A 20662-nucleotide genomic window follows, 5' to 3' on the forward strand; every position below is an offset into this window, starting at 1 on the left:
TCCATAGTGTGTCTAGCCCGGAGAAGTAGGAGCATAACTGGACTGAATCTTAGGACTGACATTTTGTGGCTGCTGTGTTTGGGCCCTGTCTCCAAGTTGGGTATATATACTTGTTTATTAAGGTTCTACCACTTCTGTGAGCTTAGAACAAAAAATACAGGTCTCTGTCCTTGCTCACTTCCCTGTCACCTAATACAATCCTTCTTTGTGGCCAGTCTTTGCCATGCAGTCTTGAACCCACTCTTTCATCAGTATTCCAGCTCAGGAGTCATTTTAGACCCCTCCTGTGCTTCTCCCCAATCCCAGATGCGAGGACCTGTGGCTTGTATATAAAAAAACAACAGGAGTTACAGCTTACTCTGCAATGTGCTGGCCAAGTACAGCAAGCATTTGGTTAGGTTTTAAACTCATACTCAGGAAGAGAAAAAATGAATTTTGTTTTGTCAGCAGAGTGGAGGGTGCAGTAGGGGGAATGAGAGAGCTTGAGAAATCCATGACCCCACTAAGATAAAGGTAGAATGATGTAGAGGTCAACAGAGGGAGTGTGTTTGAGAAATTTAAAAATATTTGGAATGAAGATCTGATGAGACATTGTGACTTAATAGCCTAATAAATCATAAACTCGATTCAATCTCTGTTGCTCTGTTTAAAACCTTTTAAAGTTTTCTTAGGTTTTTAGAATAAAGTCTAATTTATTTGTGTATCCTACTAGAAGCAAATCCCATAAGGGTAAGGGATTTGCTGTTTTGCTCTCCTTTGCATTCTTAACCTTATCATAGTAATAGCATATAGTAGGAACTTAATTATTTGTTGATTAATTGATAAAGATATTTATCAAGGGGATCACTGTTTTCTCTTCCAGTTTTTTTTTTTTGTTATGTAATTGATGTACAGCACCATAAGAGTTTAAACTCAATGTTTTTGACTTTTTGGATATGCATTAATTGAGATAGGGAGAGAGAAAAAAGAAAGGAAATAGAGTTTGGTTTTCAGATGAATTTGAGATGACTATGAAAAAACTCATGTGTAAATTTGCAGTAGGCAAAGGAAAAATAGAATTTTACAACTCAAGGAAAAGACTAGGAGTTGAGTCTGGGACTTAAGAAGTATTTTGGCACTCATAGCCATGGGAAAGCATATGATTTCTGAGGATAGTCCATTGAATTAGAAATGAATTAGAAGCCTAAGAAAATAATGAGTTTAGGAAAATGTGCATCAGAGGGAAACATATTTGGGGATCTAACAGAGTGAGTTGGAAGTGTGATGTGCCTGAGAAGAGCGTTCTCGTCCTGTGTTCTAGATGGAGACATCTAGAGCAGTAGAACCTTCTGCAAACTGAAGTGGAAGACTGTCTCTAGGAGAAATGCTGTGCGCCTGTGCTCGCTATTATGATAGCCACTGGCCTCGTGTGGTTACTGAACTGGGCTGGATAACTGTGCGTTTAATTTTATTTAAATTTTTATTCATTTGAATGCAGGTTCGTTGCATGTGGTTAGTGGCTTTGGTTTGGAGAGCATCACCCCAGAGGGATGTTTTTGAAAAGTTGCTAACATGGCACTCACCCATCTTGAGTGATGTAATTCTCACCAATGGAGAGTCTGGATAAGGCGAAACCACCTTCACACACATCACAAATACACATCACATACCTACTCCCTCTTATGAACTGAAGAGTGAAATGTGTATTCATAGTACAGTAATGGATGTAAAACCAAAATTAACAAGTATGACCATGTGAAGGAGACAAAGTGACAAAATGTTTTCTCTAAAAACATGACTTGTATGTAGAGCTATCTATAGAATTAACAACAAAAACACTCTACATATATATGTGTAACTGGGTCACACCATGCTGTACAGTAGAACAAAAATAATGTATTGGGGAAATTAAAAAAATTTAAAAAAAAATAGAAACTTGTAAAAAAATTTAGTAATGTGGTCAGATTTAAGATAAAGATGGATGCTCATGAGCTTCTCTATATATTACCTACAACCAGTTGATGGTTGCAGTTGATAGATTCTATGATGATTCTGTGATATAGTTATATTAGAATACCTGTCACCCAGGGCTTGTTGAATCACTCGACAAATGGTATGAAGCAATTGTTTTGCTGTTTAGAAAAAAGAAGTCACCTTTTATTTTTATCTCACAGATGCTAATATCTCATGGATGTTAAAGAGTGAGAAATAACTGAGGCAGCCAAAGTCCAATAGACTATGGAAGTGACTCTAAGGTTTGGATGGGGAAAGAGCTAATAAGCTAAAAAGCAGTTGAAAAAATCGCTAAGCTTTGATGGCATTAAAAAAGCTTCTGTACATGGGGAAAAAAAAATCACAAAATTTAAAGGCAACATCGGTGTTGTGTATTGTCATGTGTATAGGATATTCAAAAAGATTTAGGAGTTCAGTGGTTAGTTGGCAAAGTATGACTGGGAAACCCTAATGTTTTCTATTCAGCACTAATGACAAACAATATATAAATTCCATAAAAATGAACTGATTTCTTGGTTATTGACATTATTGCAATTCAGCAGGGGGATTTTTGAGTGCTGGAAATGGGATTGAAACATAGCCATTGTCCCACTCTGAGAGCTCAAGAGGAGTTGAAATTACTGCTGCATATAAGGGAAAAGTTGTATCAATAAGTACTAAGAACCTTGAAACAAACATACCCCTTTCATATTAAGTTAACTTCCTAAAATACGATGCCTAAGATGTAGAAATTATGGACAACATGAAATTGTTTATTATACTATAGAATATAACAGTAAACAAGTTGAACAGAGTCTAATTGTCTACTATTAAGGAAACAAATTTAGAAATGAAGAAAAATTAGGATTCTAGAACACAGAATTATATATACATGATGTATTATAAATATATATACATAGTGGTAAGTTGTGGCATATTTAATTATATCTGGATATTAAAATGACCTTCAACACAGTGTAGTTAGTGACAGTAATCCCCATGTTATAATGTTTAAAAATACCAGGAAGAAAAATTGCGTGTAGAATATAATCTCTACTGAATATAAAAGATACAGAGAAAAAAAGATGGGAATTAAATATAGGAAACTAGCTATCGTATCTGGGTGATGGGCTTACACCATTTTCAGGCTTGTAATTTTCTGTTCTTTCTAATGGGAAAATATTATGAATGATTAGAAAATAATGAAGTAAGAAATAGAAAATGGAACGAATAAAGTATGATATGAATACTAGGATAAGTGCCAAAAAATGAGTCAAATTTTAGACTCCAACTGTGATTTTAGTTAAATATTTTTACTTTTATTTTTTGTCAAGATAGAATTAAAAACTTGATAGGATTGATATGAAGAGCAACAATAGTTTAGGAGAGAATGCTTTGCAATTTATGAAATAATAAGAAAATGAAGATACAATGTATTATTTATATATATATCATATTCATTTAATGGTATATAGTGCTTATTTCAAAGGAATTACAATGTCATCCACATTTATGGAAAACTTAAATGTAGTTTTTGAATATAGAATACCAGAGAGATATTTTTTTTTGTCTAACTTTGTGGAACTACTGTACAGGATTTATGAAAATGATGACAAAAAATTTTAAGGACAGGACAAAAAAGTGTATCTTCTCTAGGTGAAACCAGTCTATAGTATGACAATGGCAAATTTATAGGTGAACTTCTCAATTTCTTCTCATCTTATTTTTTCCTTATCTCTACCAATTCTACCCTCTTATCATGCCCGAGCGATTTGCTTTCTATATTATACTTTGCATCTGCTTAACCCCTGTAATAAATTCTAAACATCAAGGGGGAAAGTGGGACTTTTAAAAAACATTGTCTCTTTGCCCTCTTTTCAGTTCCAGAGTCAGTAGTGGGCCATGTGTAGTAAATATATGAAATTGGAAGGTACTAGAGTTGAATAACTTGAGAAAATGGAGTGTTGAAATCTGAATGAAAAGGTACATATAGAATATAATTCATTAGGGAAAAAAATGTGAAGAACTATATGAAGCTTTTTGACAGTATAGATTGGTGAGAACTATGGATATACCTCTGTGGTGAGAATATAAATTACATTTTGACGTACAAACATTGATCATTAGGAGTAAGTATTTTATTTGTAGAGATAAGCATATATTCAGTGAGAGCTGTTACATTTTAGATTATTATTACGGAGATGAACTACCAGGGCGATTAAATCTCTGAAGTCTATTCCCTTTTGCATGGCTTTGTCACGTGTTAGGAATTCTGCCACTAGATGGTGATGTTGAGTTGCATAATTTATGTTCCTGGCTTTTTTTCTGGTGTGTGTAATAGTAATAGTAGGTGTACCATAAACCCAGCTGTGTTTACAGGGTTAAAACTGAAAGTATAACTATGTAAACTACGAAAATAATTTTGAGAGGTACAGTACATTCTAAATATTTAAATCAAAAGGTTAAAGTCCTTTAATGTGTTTATATCTTTTCTTTAGACTTGTAGGTTTTGAGAGGTAGAAGGAATGTAAAAGTTAACTTTTCCTTGAAAGAGTGAGGTCTGAAGAGAGTTACAAAGACGTTAGAAAGAGGGATTTTTTAGTTTTTTCCCTTCTAGATGTGTTAGCCTGAAAAGTACAGCTTTGATTTCACTCCTCTGTTAATATCCAGTGATACAGAGGCTGTTTTCCATGTGGTCTAAGCAATGCATTACTCCTGGTACCTAGATATTATTTTATTGCTTATTGTTTTATTGTTTTAGTTATAATCCATCTTGTATCCCTGGCTAAGCATAATGGTTAAATTGCACTATTATTTCTTTAATTGGTATTTCTGCATGAACTGGAATAAAAGACTGTCTCTATGGGTAATTGTATCCATCTGAATAAGACTTGAAGATGAGATATATTATCACTATCTTACTTAATCTTACTCTGGTAGATGAGCTTTTGTGTGCACATACATATGTGAATAAATGTATGTATGTGTGTGTACTCTGTCTTTCTCTCTATTTGTTTCTATCTCTGTATAAATTTCCCCATTCCAATCAAGTAAATCTTGCCATTTGATAGCTTGAAATTTGGACATCCCTTTGCCTTTCATACACAGTTGTTATAAAGTGTCATCACAATGAGGTTCAATTAAAATCATAACAGTTTAAAAAAAAAAGAGGAAGGGGGAGGCAACCTAAATATTTATGAGTAGAGAATCAAATAAGTTGTTTCGAAAACAAATATAAGGCATGACAAAATTTGAAGTGACATTGAAGAAGATATAAATAAAATGAGAAGTTATTTAAACAATTCTAGTAAAATCAGCAAGTTGGTAAATGGTATGGAAAGTAATTACAAATTTTTAAAAAGCCTGAAAGTGTTATATAATGATGTCAATGATTACTTATAATTTAATATTAGTAACATTATTTTCAAAGTTTTAAAAAATAAACAAATTACTTTCATAATCATCAATGTCCATGTGTTTGTGTATGTGTGTGTATGTGTGTGTGTTTTAACTACAGGCAAAGCTTGACCGTGAAATTAGAGTCAGAAACAATGTGTGAGCTTTCTGTTTTCATTATATTTCTTCATCCTATCATAATTATATTTCTCTAGGCTTCTTTTTCACTAAATGGCTCAGCCGAAATCTATCTCTAGAAAGCTCCCTCCCCACCCTACCTCCATCAGCAGGTGGTAAGAGTATCTTTTCTTTCATGCAGAGGAGATTTTGTTGTCTTTATCATTTCTGTGGGAGAGAGGCACACACTTCACTATGCACACAAGCACATGTGCGTATGGTTTGTGTCATTGAACACACAGAGAGGGCAACCAGGCTGAATAGCTTCAAATTTTGTAAAATCTAAAGACAAAAGCACACTCTTGCTTTTTCTAGAAAATGGTGAAACAGCTACTCAAACATTGTTGAAATGTAGCTTAGAAAAAGTAGATTAGACAGTAGGAAAATCATTAATTACGTAAAGATTATTGTAATTAATTGCATTTGACTTTATATTCCATGTAGTTAAGTTGATGTAATTTGTGTAGTATGAATGTATATGTGTACACACATTTTACACATTTATGTGTACAAATATGCATAGGCATACACACTCACACGTATATGTGGTATTACCTATTTACTGCATAAATTAGGAATGTTTCTTTCATGCATTCTAGGGACGAGTGAAAGCAACATTTATCATTCATTTTCAGATGGGACAAAGAGAGCCTAATTTTCACCATTCATAGGGGATATAATAAAATGTCCTATATTAATCCAGTGTTTAATAAACCAAATATATGCTTAGTATTAATACTTGTGGAGTGTTTATGGATTTGGTTGCAGTTGGCATATGTGAATTAGAAACTGTGTTGATTTACCATCTTTTTCTCTACTTTGAATTTTAATCAGATCTTGAATGAGAAATATTGATTGCATACTTATCCATTATAAATTTTGTGAAACAACAGCACAAGTCAGATATGGGTTAATTCAAATATATATAAATGCTTATATGATCATATTAATTAATCTAAGCATTGGAGCTTTCAACCTGTAGCCTGCTATGTAGTAGACAATGTTTATTTAAAAGCAGTATTTATAGGAAAAATAAAATTAATATCATAATGCTATTTTGTGACAACTTAATACATTTAGAATGATAAAACCAAAACAGAAAATACATATTGTTAATATAATGGATATTTTGATTTAAAACAACGTTAGCAACAACATAAGTAAGTAGCACTTCACCAAGGTTAAAAAGCATGTTTCCCTTAGCAGCAAAAGATTGTGTGTTAAGACTAGAAAAAAAGGGACACAGCTTTTGTTTTGCTACCAGAGAAAAGTGCAGAGCTAAGTCTTACTCTAGAAAGCTTATCATTTTAGATACAGACTTTGAATGAGCAGCTAATAGTTAAAATTATTTAGGAGATAAAAATTGGTACTGTGAGGATTAGCTTTAATTTTAAGTATCCATAATTGAAGTGCCACATTATGATTTTAATGTTATGATAATCTTGTTAACAAGCTGTTGTGTATATACTATCATATTTTAATGTAGTTGCAAAGCTTAAGTAAACCATAAAGTCAATTGCTTTTTGAATCAGGCTTTTATAAGTGGAAAATTAGTGGTTTACATGTTTTGAATACATATTTTGTAATTATATTTGGCATTTTCTTCAATTTAAGAATAATATAATAAGTTTATAGATAATTCATTGTTTATAATTATGTTCTTATATTTTTTATTGCTCATTCTAATTAATTTCAGTTCATTCCATGCATACTATGATATAATGGCTCATTTTTTTTGTAATAGTCTTCTCTTTGGAAGATATACATTGAAGTTTAGTTTTTCTATTTCTTATTTCTCATATATCAGCACATTACACTTAAAAGACAATTAATACATTTTCTTGTATATAATTTCTACAAGTTTTTATGATGTATACTAAATTCCATCCATTGGGAATGTTTTTGTCTATTCTGTTTTTTGGGGGAAAATTGTCTCATTCTGACAATTGGTAAAGATTATTAGTTAGATTTAATTTTCTGAATTTGTTTCTTCGATTGAGAAAACATGGTAATTTGACAGTCTGAAGTAGAAGTAAGCAAACTTTTTATATAAAAGTCAGAATAGTAAATACTTTCAACTTTTCTGGGTCATATGGTCTCTGTTGAAACTATTCAGTTGTCCTATTGTAGTGCAAATGAAGCCACATAGACAAATATGTCAACTAACAGGTGTGGTTGCACCGTTGTGGCTGTGTTCTAAATAACATTTTATTTATAGGAAATAAGCAGCCAGCTGGATTTGTCCCATGGGTCATAGTTTACTGACTACGTTAAGAGCAAATTTGATGTAAACCAATTAAAATAAATTTCAAAGAATTGCTTGGTCCATATATTATGAATTTATGAGTTTCTCTGATAGATGAATACTAAAAAATATTGTGAAACTCTTCCACTTGCGTTAATAAGCATGACTGTAGGACATTTACTGAGGTTCACATCTCCCAATTTCTGAACTATTCCTTGAAATTGAGTAAGTCATATTTCCTAGATTACTCATGCAAGTAAACAAGCATGATTAAGAATTAAATCACCAGTTGTTATTGTAAAATTACAAGTATGCAGCCAACATAAGTATTGGTATCATTGCCACTGAATCAATTAGCATTAATTTGTTATGCTTTATGGTTTATAGCTAAAGAGTGGACTAACCACTGAAAAACCATCTGCATCATGAAACAGTATAATGTTACTCTTCGGTTTGACACTAGTTAACCGCAGTGTGATACCTATAAAAATACAACATTGTGATATTTTAGTTTATTAATTTTTGATAGTTATTCTTATAGATGGATGAAGATTCACCAGTATGTGTCTACTAAAGTATATAAATGATATCTGATATTTATTGGAAAATATTGATTGCAATGTGTTCTATGGTCTGTTATTTTAAATCCTTTGTAAGGTTTTTTATCCATGGGGCTATGTAAGGAGTTGTCTCTATTTTGAAATTTAGTCAATCAGTATTTATTTAATAAATCATTGAATAATGAATAAATATTTTTCTTCTAGTCCACAAAGAAGTTTTTCGTAGAAGTCAATGAGATGCCATAAGGGATGAGGAAGTGGGAGGGATCGGGAGCTTGGGCTTATCAGACACAACTTAGAATAGATTTACAAGGAGATCCTGCTGAGTAGCATTGAGAACTTTGTCTAGATACTCATGTTGCAACAGAACAGAGGGTGGGGAAAAAATGTAATTGTAATGTATACATGTAAGGATAACTTGATCCCCTTGCTGTACAGTGGGAAAATTAAAAAAAAAAGTTAAAAAAAATGCTATCTGCTGTATAAAACAGGTAATTAACAAGAACCTACTATGTAGCACAGGAAAATCTACTCAACAGTTTGTAATAACCTAATGTTGTATTAGCTTTGCTGTATACCTAAGCTAATACAACATTGTAAGTCAATTATGCTCCAATAAAATTAAACAAAATGAAAATACTCTTGATGTCTAAAGTCAAGTCTTGCTAATGTCTTTCAAAGAGCCACCTAAGAAATTTAGTTAATTTAGTATATAACCTAACTTTAGCCCTATAGTTCTCTCCCATTTTAAGGGCCATTACTTTGGCTAACAAATAGAAGAAATAGCAGTCACTCTATTTAGAATTCTTCCAAAATATCAGCTCCCGTCAAGTTTTAGTGGAAATGGGTGTTTGTTATTGGACCACAGTGGTGATACTTTTAGTCAATATCTGTGCTATGTTTACAAACCAATTATCTTGCCAGTATCTTCCTCTATCTCTCAGGAGAGTTTAAAGTAATTTTTTTTTCTTTTAGATAGGGAAGAAAAATGATTTACAATAAGGTTAAATTACTTACTGCTGTTATATTTGTCATTGTCATATTTTTCCTTCATATTTCATTTCTTCCTTCATCCCCTTAGATGTTGTTTATAATTTCATATTCTGTGAGGGAATATTGCTTGAAACACTTCTCACCCAGGGCTAAGAATTGTGTTGAAATTTAAACAGTTTGGATGAAAAAGCTGTTTGAGGAATTTTTTTTCTTTTAATAGGCTATGAAACAAGGACAAGAAATTTTTTCACTATAAAGAAATAAATTACTAGTTTTGACATCTAATTATAGTTAAATGATTAGATATGAATAAAGTATATTAAATAATTTAAAAAGCATTGGGTAACCAGTTTGAGCCAGTCAGTATCGTTAATTGAAGTCTGAGAAACATTCCTTTCGTTGGGATATTCCATTAAAATGAAAGTCTATTTTTATTTGTTAGCAATATAAGACTTCCCCTGTAATTCATATTTCTTCAGGATTATTCTGCTCATTTGAAAACTTTAGGGAATCGATTATTCCTTCAGCACTTCTACCAAAATATTTGCTTCTTTTTGAGGATCACTACAGATAGTATTCTCAGTAAATTCCTATAAATTTATAGTAATTCCAGAAAGATATCTTGACTGTATTAATACTAATAAATAGTATTTGTGACCTATGCAAACTGTGATTAATTAGGTATGCTAAATTATTGCATGCCTCTGGTTATTTATTATTTTTGTCTATATATAATGAGTACATTTTAAATATGATGCATAGAAATAGTATATTTACACAATTTTCCAAATAGTCTATTTAGGCTATGAATAAAGTCCTTAATTTAAGTTTTATAGTTTACATCCTCATAAGTATGTAACACGTAGACTAGTTGGACTTGACACAGTCCAGCTTGATGCGTTACTGCTAGGGTTCTCAGTTTTTAAAATGCACTTTGGAAAGAAACCTCCACGTTTGAAAACATGTAACTGTTACAGAAACACATGCAGAGCACATACATGACAGACACACACACTCACATGTTCCTTGTAGTGTAATTCAAATCGATTATCTTTGAGCATTTTATCACATTCCAGGTTTATCTTGTGCTATAAGGTGATTGTGGTTGTCATACATGTTTACTAAAAACAGAAGTAGGCAAGCCTTTTTCTGTTCTTGATTATTCAAATGAGTTCAATCATGGTGCCTGCCAAATACCCAGTAATGGCAGGGTGCCAGAGTGGAAGGGTGAACAGCCCTCCTCAATTTCTGCTTTCAGAACATAGTGCCCAGGCATAGATCTTCTGTTGAAAAACGTAGCTTTTATAAGTATTTAGGTAGAGTCCAGTAATGTGTGTACAATCATGTAAGTCATTAGGATGCATTTATTGATATTTATTTATTTATTTATTGTCTTTTTGCCATTTCTTGGGCCGCTCCTACGGCATATGGAGGTTCCCAGGCTAGGGGTCCAAATGGAGCTATAGCCTCTGGCCTATGCCAGAGCCACAGCAATGCAGGATCTAAGCCGCGTCTGCAACCTACACCACAGCTCACAGCAACGCCGGATCCTTAACCCATTGAGCAAGGCCAGGGATTGAACCCGCAACCTCATGGTTCCTGGTCAGATTCGTTAACCACTGCACCACGACGGGAACTCCGCATTTATTAAAGTCATAAGGGAAAAGTATAGAAAAACAGTGGTGAGGAGAAGTGGGTGAAACTAAAAACCTAGAAATAGTCACAGTTAAGAGGTTATTGATAAGGACACTAAGAAGTCACTATCAGGATGATTTTCATGTGCTGGTTTTTTTTTTCAGTTTATATTCAGTACTTTTATGATCTTGACTGATATTCTTGAAATGTGGATATATCAGGTTTTTATTTGTGGTTTTCATTAATTTAAGTTAGTTTCTTTGTATATGATTGGAAATTAAGTGGCATCATTAGGGTTTATAAGGACTATCTATAATTAAGAATTCCAGTGAGCTTTAACATAAACTTTGAATTTCAATCTATAATTTAGAGATTGTAATTTAGGATAGGTTTTATATATATATGTATGTAACATATATTTATATATATATACTGTATACTTATACACACATATATGCATATACATATGTATATATATTTGCAACATGGTTATGTTTTCTAATAGAATTTTAAAACTCTGTATATATTGCAGTGTAGTTAAAATACTGATTGATGGTATAATTTATTGAATTTTAAGAATTAAGTCATATTTTACATGCAAGAGTATCAGATCTCATCTATGACATTTTAGAGGATTTGAATAAGAAAGTGGGCTTTGTTATTACACAAAAATATTTATTGTTTTGAGCAATATCTGTATTTGTGAACACAAATAGCATTTATATCACAAAGGTGACCCTAGTGTAATAGATACAAGGCTACGGAAAACACGATGGTGTTGAAATTTTGTGGCAATAGCTACTCTTACACATAGTTTATTCTCACAAATATTTATTAGGTTTTTAAATGTGCAAAGCACAGGTGAGCATGAAAGGTACAATAATGAGCAAATTTTCTTGAGCTTTATCATCATAGTCTAATCAGGGGGAGGTAGGCATTTTTCAAATAACCACATAAATTCATATTAAATTGTAACTAAGATAATTCTTAAAAGGAGAATTGTGTTGGTAAGAGTATAAATTACAGGATGACTTGACAAGGAGTATCTGAAGCAGGGCTAGGAGACTACAGGCTAATGGAAGAGGTCAAGGCATACATGAGAGACCACTGTGGTGTTTAGTTCTTTGGGAATGTGGTACATGAAAGGAACCTCAGCTGACTTAGACCTATTACCACTAATTCACCTTGTAGATCAACAGAAATTAGGCTAGACAAAAGTTTGGGCCCTTCTTGACTTTTTTTCCTTCTTCTTTTTTCTCGTACTATGCATTCCATTAGAATTCATTAGAAAATATTTTTGACTTCTTTTAAAAGTTTATCCAGAATGTTCAAACTCAGTAGTTTTGAACCTTTGATGGACATTGGAATCATCATGAGCACAAAAGAAGCTTAAAAATCCCAATACATAAGCCAAGCTCTACACCACTTAAATAAAGTGTGTGTGTGTGTGTGTTCAGGGGGCTTAAGTAGCATCAGTATTTTTAAAGCATCCAAAGTCATTTCAAAATGCAGAGCCAAGGCTGAGGACTATACTTCCAGCTGTTCTCCATAAAGATCGTTACCAACACAACAGCCAAAATGATTTTATTTTTTTGGCCATGCCTGCAAAACAAGGATGTTCTTGGCTGGGAATCTAACTATGCCACAGCTGTAATCAGAGCCACAGCAGTGACAGTGCCAGATCCTTAACCCACTGAGCCATGAGGTGACTCCAAGAATGATCTTATTAATTTGTTAGACTATATTTCTCCCCTGTTTAGAATCCCTCAGTGGCTTCCTATTTCACCTAAGGAAAAATGCCTGCAATGCACTATATAATTAAGATTCTCTTGAATGCCTCCCTGATCTTACAGTTTATAACTCAGTTTCTCTCTTACTTACTTCTGAAATTAAAAAACACATTTAAAAATAACCATAGTTCAGAGAATAAATTGCAAGAGAAATTTAAAAAATATTTGATCTGAGTAATAATGAAAAGAAAACTTCAAAATTTGTCAGATGCAGTTAAAGCGTAATTTAGAAGAAAGTTTACAGCCACTTTGGAAGACAGTTTCACAGATTATTATAAAAGTAAATCCCTTCACCATTTTTACCATAATTGAAAAGGTTACAAATACATAAATCATTATTTTAAATCACAAAATATTTAAAAGCCTAAATAAAAATAGTCTGCCTGATAAAGTCTAAAACAAAGCAAGAATGTCCACTCTTAACACTCTTTTTTAATATCATGTTGGAAGTCCTCGCTAATGTAATAAGACAAGAAAAGGAAATAAAAGATTAAACATAATGGAAAAGAAGAAATAAAACTATTTGTTTACATAGAAATGATTTCTATATAGAAAATCTGAAAAATATTAACAAAAAATTGGAATATTGACATAAAAACTTTCTGATATAGCAGGCAATTATGACAAAGTTGTAAGATACATAATATACAGAAGTCAGTTGTTTTCCTAATACCAACAATGAACAATTAAAATTTGAAATTAGAAACACATTGTCACCTACATTAAAAGCCAAAAAAAGAAATTCTTAGGCTTAAATCTAACAAAATATATAATGATCTCTATGAAGAAAAATATAAAACTAGTGAACACAGTCAAAGAACAACTAAGTAATTGGAGAGATTCTATGTTCTTGGAGGGGAAAACTCAATTTTTTTAAGATACCAGTTCTTTCCAACTTGATCTTTAAATTCAACCCAGTCTCAATCAAAACCTGAGAAAGTTATCTTGTAGGTGTTGACAAACTAATTCAAAAGTTTATGTGGAGAGGTAAAAGACCAAATATTGAATAACCAATACAATATTGTAAAAGGGCAAAGTCAGAGGATTGATATTTCCCAATTTTAAGATATTTCTTAAAGCTACAGAGTTGTGGTGTAGTGTCAGCTAAAAAACAGACAAATAGATCAATAGAACAGAATAGGGAGCCCAGAAATAGACTCACACAAATATAGTCAACTGATCTTTGACAAAGGATCAAAGGCAATATAATGCCTATAGGATAATCTTTTCAATAAGTGGGCTGGAACAACGGGACACCCATATGCAAAACTGATAAACACAGACATTACACCATTCATAAAGATTAACTCAAATTGGATGATAAACTTAAATGTAAAATGCAAAAATAATTTATATGGAACCATAAAAGACCCATAATTGCCAAAACAATCCTCAGGGGGAAAAAAAAACAAGCAGGAAGCATAACTCACAGGCTTCAGACAATATTACAAAACTATAGTAATCAAGACAGTGTAGTGCTGGTACCAAAACAGGCATAGAGAGACCAATGGAACAGAATAGAGAACCCAGAAATAAACCCAGACACCTATGGGCAATTAATCTTTGACAAAGGAGGCAAAAATATAACATGGGTAAAAGACAGTCTCTTCCATGGGACAACTGGACAGCTGCATGTAAATCAGTGAAACTAGAACACATCCTCACGCCATTCACAAAAATAAACTCAAAGTGGCTTAAAGCCTTACATGTAAGATGAGACACCATAAAATTCCTAGAAGAGAATACAGGCAAAACATTCTCTGACATCACCTCCACAAGTGTTTTCTTAGGTCAGTCTCCCATGGCAACAGAAATAAGAACAAAAATAAACCAATTGGACCTAATCAAACTTACAAACTTTTGCACAGCAAAGGAAACCATAAAAAAGACAACTTAGGAGTTTGCGTCATGGCGCAGTGGTTAACGAATCCGACTAGGAACCATGAGGTGGCAGGTTCAATCCATGGCCTCGCTCAGTGGGTTAAGGATCCAGCATTGCCCTGAGCTGTGGTGTAGGTCACAGATGGGGCTTGGATTCTGCTTTGCTGTGGCTCTGGCATAGGCCAGCAGCTACAGCTCCGATTAGACCCCTAGACTGGGAACATCCATATGCCATGGGAGCGGCCCTAGAAAAGACAAAACAAAACAAAACAAAACAAAAAAAGACAACTTACAGAACTGGAGAAAATAATTTCAAATAATGCAACCAAGAAGGGTTTAATCTCTAAACTATAAAAAACTTAAACAACTCAATGGAAAAAAAAATCGAAAAATGAGCAGACATTTCTCAAAAGAAGATATGCAGAGGCCAACAGGCACATGAAAAAAATGCTCAACATCAGTAATTATTAGAGAACTGCAAATCAAAACTATAATCAGATAGCAGCTCAACCAGTCAGAATGGCCATCATTAACAAGTAAACAGATAACAAATGCTGGAGAGGGTGTGGAGAAAAAAGAACTCTCCTTCACTGTTGGTGGGAATGTAAATTGGTACAGCCACTATGGAAAACAGTATGAAGGTGCCTCAGAAAATGAAATATAGAACTACCATATGACCCAGCAATCCCACTCCTGGGCGTATATCCAGACAAAACTTTCCTTGAAAAAGATATACGCACCTGTATGTTCATTGCAGCACTCTTCACAGTAGACAAAACATGGAAACAACCTAAGTGTCTATCAATAGATGAATGGATTAAGAAGATGTGGTATATACACGCAATTGAATACTACTCAGCCATAAAAATGAAAAAAATAATGCCAGTTGTAGCAACATGGGTGGAACTAGAGACTCTCATCCTAAGTGAAGTTAGTCAGAAAGAGAAAGGCAAATTGCATATGATAGCACTTTTATTTGGAATCTAATATATGGCACAAGTGAATCTATCTACAGAAAAGAAGCATACTCATAGACATAAAGAACAGACTTGTGGTTGCCAAGGGGAAGGGAGAGGGGATGGGATGGACTGGGAGTTTGGGGTTAGTAGATGCAAACTATTGCATTTGGAGTGGATAATGTGATGAGGTCCTGCTGTATAGCACAGGGAACTATATCTAGTCACTTGTGATGGAACATGATGCAGGATAACGTGAGAAAAAGAAAAAAATGTGTATGACTGGGTCACTTTGCTGTACAGCAGAAATTGAAAGAACATTGTAAATCAACCATGATAGAAAAAAATAAAAATCTTTTTTTTTGTTTGTTTTTTGGTCTTTTTGTCTTTTTAGGGCTGCACCTGTGGCAAATGGAGGTTCCCAGGCTAGGGTTCCAATTGGTACTGTAGTCTCTGGCCTACGCCAGAGCCACAGCACTGCAGGATCTGAGCCATGTCTGCGACCTACACCACAGACCACGGCAACGCTGGATCCTTAATCCACTGAGTGAGGCCAGGGTTCAAACCCACATCCTTATCGATGCTAGCTGGGTTTGCTAACTGCTGAGCCACTATGGGAACTCCAAAAATAAAAATCTTAAAAAATAAAAATAAAATGCAAAACTATAAAATTCTTAGGAGGTAACATAGGAGAAAACAGATAATCTTGAGTTACTGATGACTTTTAAATATAATACCAAGGCGTATTTATGAAAAAAAGAGTGAATAATCTGGACCTCATTGCAATCATAATTTTTTCTCCACAGAAGACACTGCCAAGGTGTTCCTGTCATGCTGCAGTGGAATCAAATCTGACTAGTGTCCATGAAGTTGCCGGTTTGATCCCTGACCTCACCCAGTGGGTTAAGGATCTGGTGTTGCCCTGAGCTGTGGTGTAGGTGACAGATGCAGCTAGGATCTGGTGTTGCTACGGCTGTGGCATAGGCCAGCAGCTGTAGCTCCAATTTGACCCCTAGACTGGGAACCTCCATATGCCTGGGCTGCGGCCCTAAAAAGCAGGGAGAAAAAAAAGAGAGAGAGAGAGAGACACTGCCAACAAGATAAGAAGACAAACCACATACTGGGAAATTAATTAATTAATTTTAAATTTTATTGGAGTATAGTTGACTTACAAAATTGTGTTAGTTTTCAGGTGTATAACAAAGTAAATCAGTTATAAGTGTGTGTGTGTGTGTGTGTGTTTGTGTGTATCTCCATTCCTTTTGAGATTCTTTTCCCATATAGGTTTATTACACAGTACTGAATAACTTGAAAGTATAGAACACTTCACTAATTTGTGTGTCATCCTCGTGCAGGGGATGCTAATCTCTGTATCATTCAAATTTTAGTGTATATGCTGCCAAAGCAAGCACCGGGAAAAATGTTTTTAAAAGCCATATTTGATAAAGGATGTTACCCAATACAAATAATTAACTCTTAAAACTCAATGATAAGAAAGAAACTTGATTTAAAAAATGGGCAAATGATCTGAATATACATCTCACCAAAGAATATATAGAGATGGAAAATAAGCAAGTGAAAAGATGTTTAATATATTACATCATTAGGGATTGCAAATTGAAATTAGATGCTATTGTGTTCGCATTAGAATGGTAAAAATTCAAAACAGCAGAAACTCCAAATGCTTACAAGGATGTGAACGAAAGAAACTCTTTCACTGCTAATGATACTGCAAAATTGTACAGCTACTTTGAAATATAGTGCAGCAGTTTCTTACAAAAATTAACATACCCTTACTATATGATTCAGCAGTCTTGCTTCTTGATATTTATCTAAATGAATTTAAAACGTATGTCCACACATAGACCTGCACACAGATGTTTAGTGTAGCTTCATTTGTAATTGTAGAAGTTGGAAGCAACCAAGATGTCCTTTAGTAGATGAATGGATAAATAAACTGTGGTATATCCAGGCACAGTGACTTATTTATTCAGTGCCAAATAGAAGTGAGCTATCAAGCCATGTAAAGACATAGAGGAAGCTTAAATGCGTATTATTCAATGGAAGAGGACAACCTGAAAAAGCTACAGACTATATGATTCCAAATACAAGACATTTTTGAAAAGGCAAGGCTATTCTAGAGAAAGTTTAAAGATCAAGAGCTACCACGGTTTGGAAGGAAAGTGTGAATCAATGGAGCACAGTAGATTTTAGGGCAGAGAAACTGTTCTGTGTGATACTATAATAGTAGATACATGTCATTATACTTTTTTCTTCAAAGCCCATAGAATGTAAAACACTAAGTGATCCCTAATGTAAACAATGGAGTTTGGTAATAAATATGTATCAATGTTGGTTTAACAATTGCAAAAAAAACTAACACTCTGGTGCAGGGTGTTGATGTTAGCAGAGTTTCATATGTGTGGAGTGAGGCTAAAAATTAACTTTCAAAATATTAAAATCTTAGAGATTTTATTTTTGTCTCAGCATATGGTTTATCCCTGCTGAATGTTTCAGGTTTATTCTGCAATTGTTGGGTGTACTGTCCTATGAATGTCAGTGAGAGGCGGTTGATAGATCATCAATATCTTTTCTGATTTTTATTTATTTGAATATTTTTCTTCTGAGAGAATATAGTTGAAATATTCAACTATGTCTCGAGATTTGTCGATTTTCTCCTTTTGGTTCTAACAGTTTTCATTTCATACCCCTACTCCCTCTCCCTCCCCCTTCTGTTTCTCCTGTCTGCCTTTTAGAATTTTTTAGCCTCACTCTTTAAGTCGCCCACACACCCCTAGATTTCTGCATATGTCCAGTAGGGAAACAGGCATGTGTTCATCCTCTTAATTTTCCAGTTTTAACATCCTTTCCCTCAATTTCTCCTCAGTTCATCTTGAGAATATTCTCCCTTCTCAAGGAACTTCAGTTCATGTAATTATCCTTGCTTTTTCAGATCTCTGATGCCTCTAAAAATATGTTGGTGGTTTATCCAGCTTTTTTTTTTTTGTAGTTTTTTTGCTACTTTGAACATTGATGAACCTACAGTGACCTTGTACATTCTGCCTAGAAGCTGAGTCCTTTTGTCTACCTTAACACAGTGTGTTGGTGATCAAAGTTATGTGCTGTTTGAATATAAGCAAATTATATGTCATTATAACTTCAGAGAAAAACAAATCTTGTGTGTTATTTTTTGTTATTATTATTCATTTCTTTTTTTAATTTTAATTTTATTTAATTTTATATATATATTTTTTGCTTTTTAGGGCCGCACTGTGGCATGTGGAAGTTCCCAGGCTAGGGGTGGAATCAGAGCTGCAGCTGCTGGCCTACATCCCAGCCCACAGCAATGCTGGATCCTTAACCAACTGAGTGAGGCTGGGGATCAAATCTGCATCCTCATGGATATTAGTGGGATTCGTTTCCGCTGCACCACAATGGGAACTCCTCAAGCAGAATATTTAATATATTGTTTTCCCCCCCCATTTTCTCTAAAACATAAGCAAATGAAAAGCTTTCATCTTGAGTCCTCTTCTCACCTTATTCTCACTTTAATCCATGCCTTTACTTATCTACTTATTTTGCCTTTTTTCATAGTCTGTGTATTAGTTAGTGTCTCCTAAATCTGTATTATCTGACATATCACCCTCTTGAACCTCAGAGCCACAGCTACAAATGCTTGTTTGACATTTACATGTCAGGAACCTCAAACTCAACTACTTAAAACCAAAACTAATTTGCTTTGCCTTTCAGTTTATCTCCTACACTTCCAGGATTCTGATTTTGGCTCTGTCCCTAGAACTGATGGCAACTTTTAGTGAACTCCAAATCTCTGATGAGTCTTATTTTTCTAAACATTTTTCAATTTATATTTCTTTTTAATTTTTTTTAAATTTTTTATTTCTTTTTTATTACTTTTAAAATGATTTTTATTTTTCCATTAAGTTGATTTACAGTGTTGTGTTAATTTTCTACTGTACAGAAAAGTGACCCAGTCATACATACATATATACATTCTTTTTCTCACATTATCCTCTATCATTCTCCGTCATAAGTGACTAGATATAGTTCCCAGTGCTATACATTGTTAATCCATTCCAAAGGCAATAGTTTTCATCTCTTAACCCCGGATTCCCAGTAGACCTAGGTCATTGGTTATTTTAACAAAATATTTTAGTCTCAAGTTAGTATTTACCTTTTTATTAAAAAAAAAAACAAAATAGTATACAGTCAGATTAACTTACATGCAAATGAAACAATTCACTACTTTGGTAAGAATTAGTTACCAATTGGTCTTGAAAACTCAGTTCAGTGCTCAAAAGTATAGGCTTACAAATCCCGAGAGAGAAAGCTAAATTAGTTTTAATTGGACTTTTTATATGACCACTTAAGCAATTACTTTTCCTAAAGCATCTATTTTTACAACTAGAATATGCAACCTGTTATTTTCTAATTTCTTTAATTCCCTCTTCTTTACTCAAGAGAGAGTTCTGTATCACTGAGTATGCTACACCTGGGTGAATATAATCAAATGACTTAGACTTTGGTCTAAGAAGATAAATATCAGTGAGAGTCTGTAGGGATGGATAATGTCAAAGACACAGTGTAAGATGTGTCTAATTAAAGTTTTATGAAATAAATACATTCATTTATTTTTCTTAATGAATTTGTATGACATGTTAAAATCCTCACAAAAGTGAGTTTTAGGACAGAGATTTAGGACATTGTACCATAGGGTGTGATTTATGTTTAATTCTTTTCTATTTTTTTTGTTACTGTTATATTCACAAGTGTTTTTATTCCTGAAATAATTCTGTATGTGCTTTTATGTGAAATAAAGATTTCTGGTATGCTTATAATCTGTTCCACAGTAAATACTGATAGTACTTAAGGAACAGATGTTATTTATATATGAAGCTCTAAATTAGATGGTATATACCATTACATGTACTCCCCCCCCCCAAAGATGTCTTCATTAATTGAGAATTAGCTTTAAGAAAAGAACATTTGGAGTTCCCTTGTGGCCCAGCAAGTTGAAGATGCGGCATTGTCATTGCGGTG

General features: G+C 33.6%; 1 protein-coding gene and 1 non-coding gene across 3 annotated transcripts in view; one reads left to right on the forward strand and one right to left on the reverse strand.

The window, feature by feature from the left end:
* DPYD (dihydropyrimidine dehydrogenase) overlaps positions 1-20662 on the forward strand; it is a 783111-nt gene that overhangs the window by 117744 nt on the left and 644705 nt on the right.
* LOC146404233 (U6 spliceosomal RNA) lies at positions 16915-17016 on the reverse strand. Its single transcript, XR_014845067.1, has one exon. It is a non-coding gene; the product is annotated as a U6 spliceosomal RNA (small nuclear RNA).

Source organism: Sus scrofa, chromosome 4, assembly GCF_054392235.1.
Source record: "Sus scrofa isolate SSC_HxYL_T2T_F1_AM1 chromosome 4, Sscrofa_HxYL_maternal_Yorkshire_Landrace_v2.0, whole genome shotgun sequence".
NCBI classification, from domain to species: Eukaryota; Metazoa; Chordata; class Mammalia; order Artiodactyla; family Suidae; genus Sus; species Sus scrofa.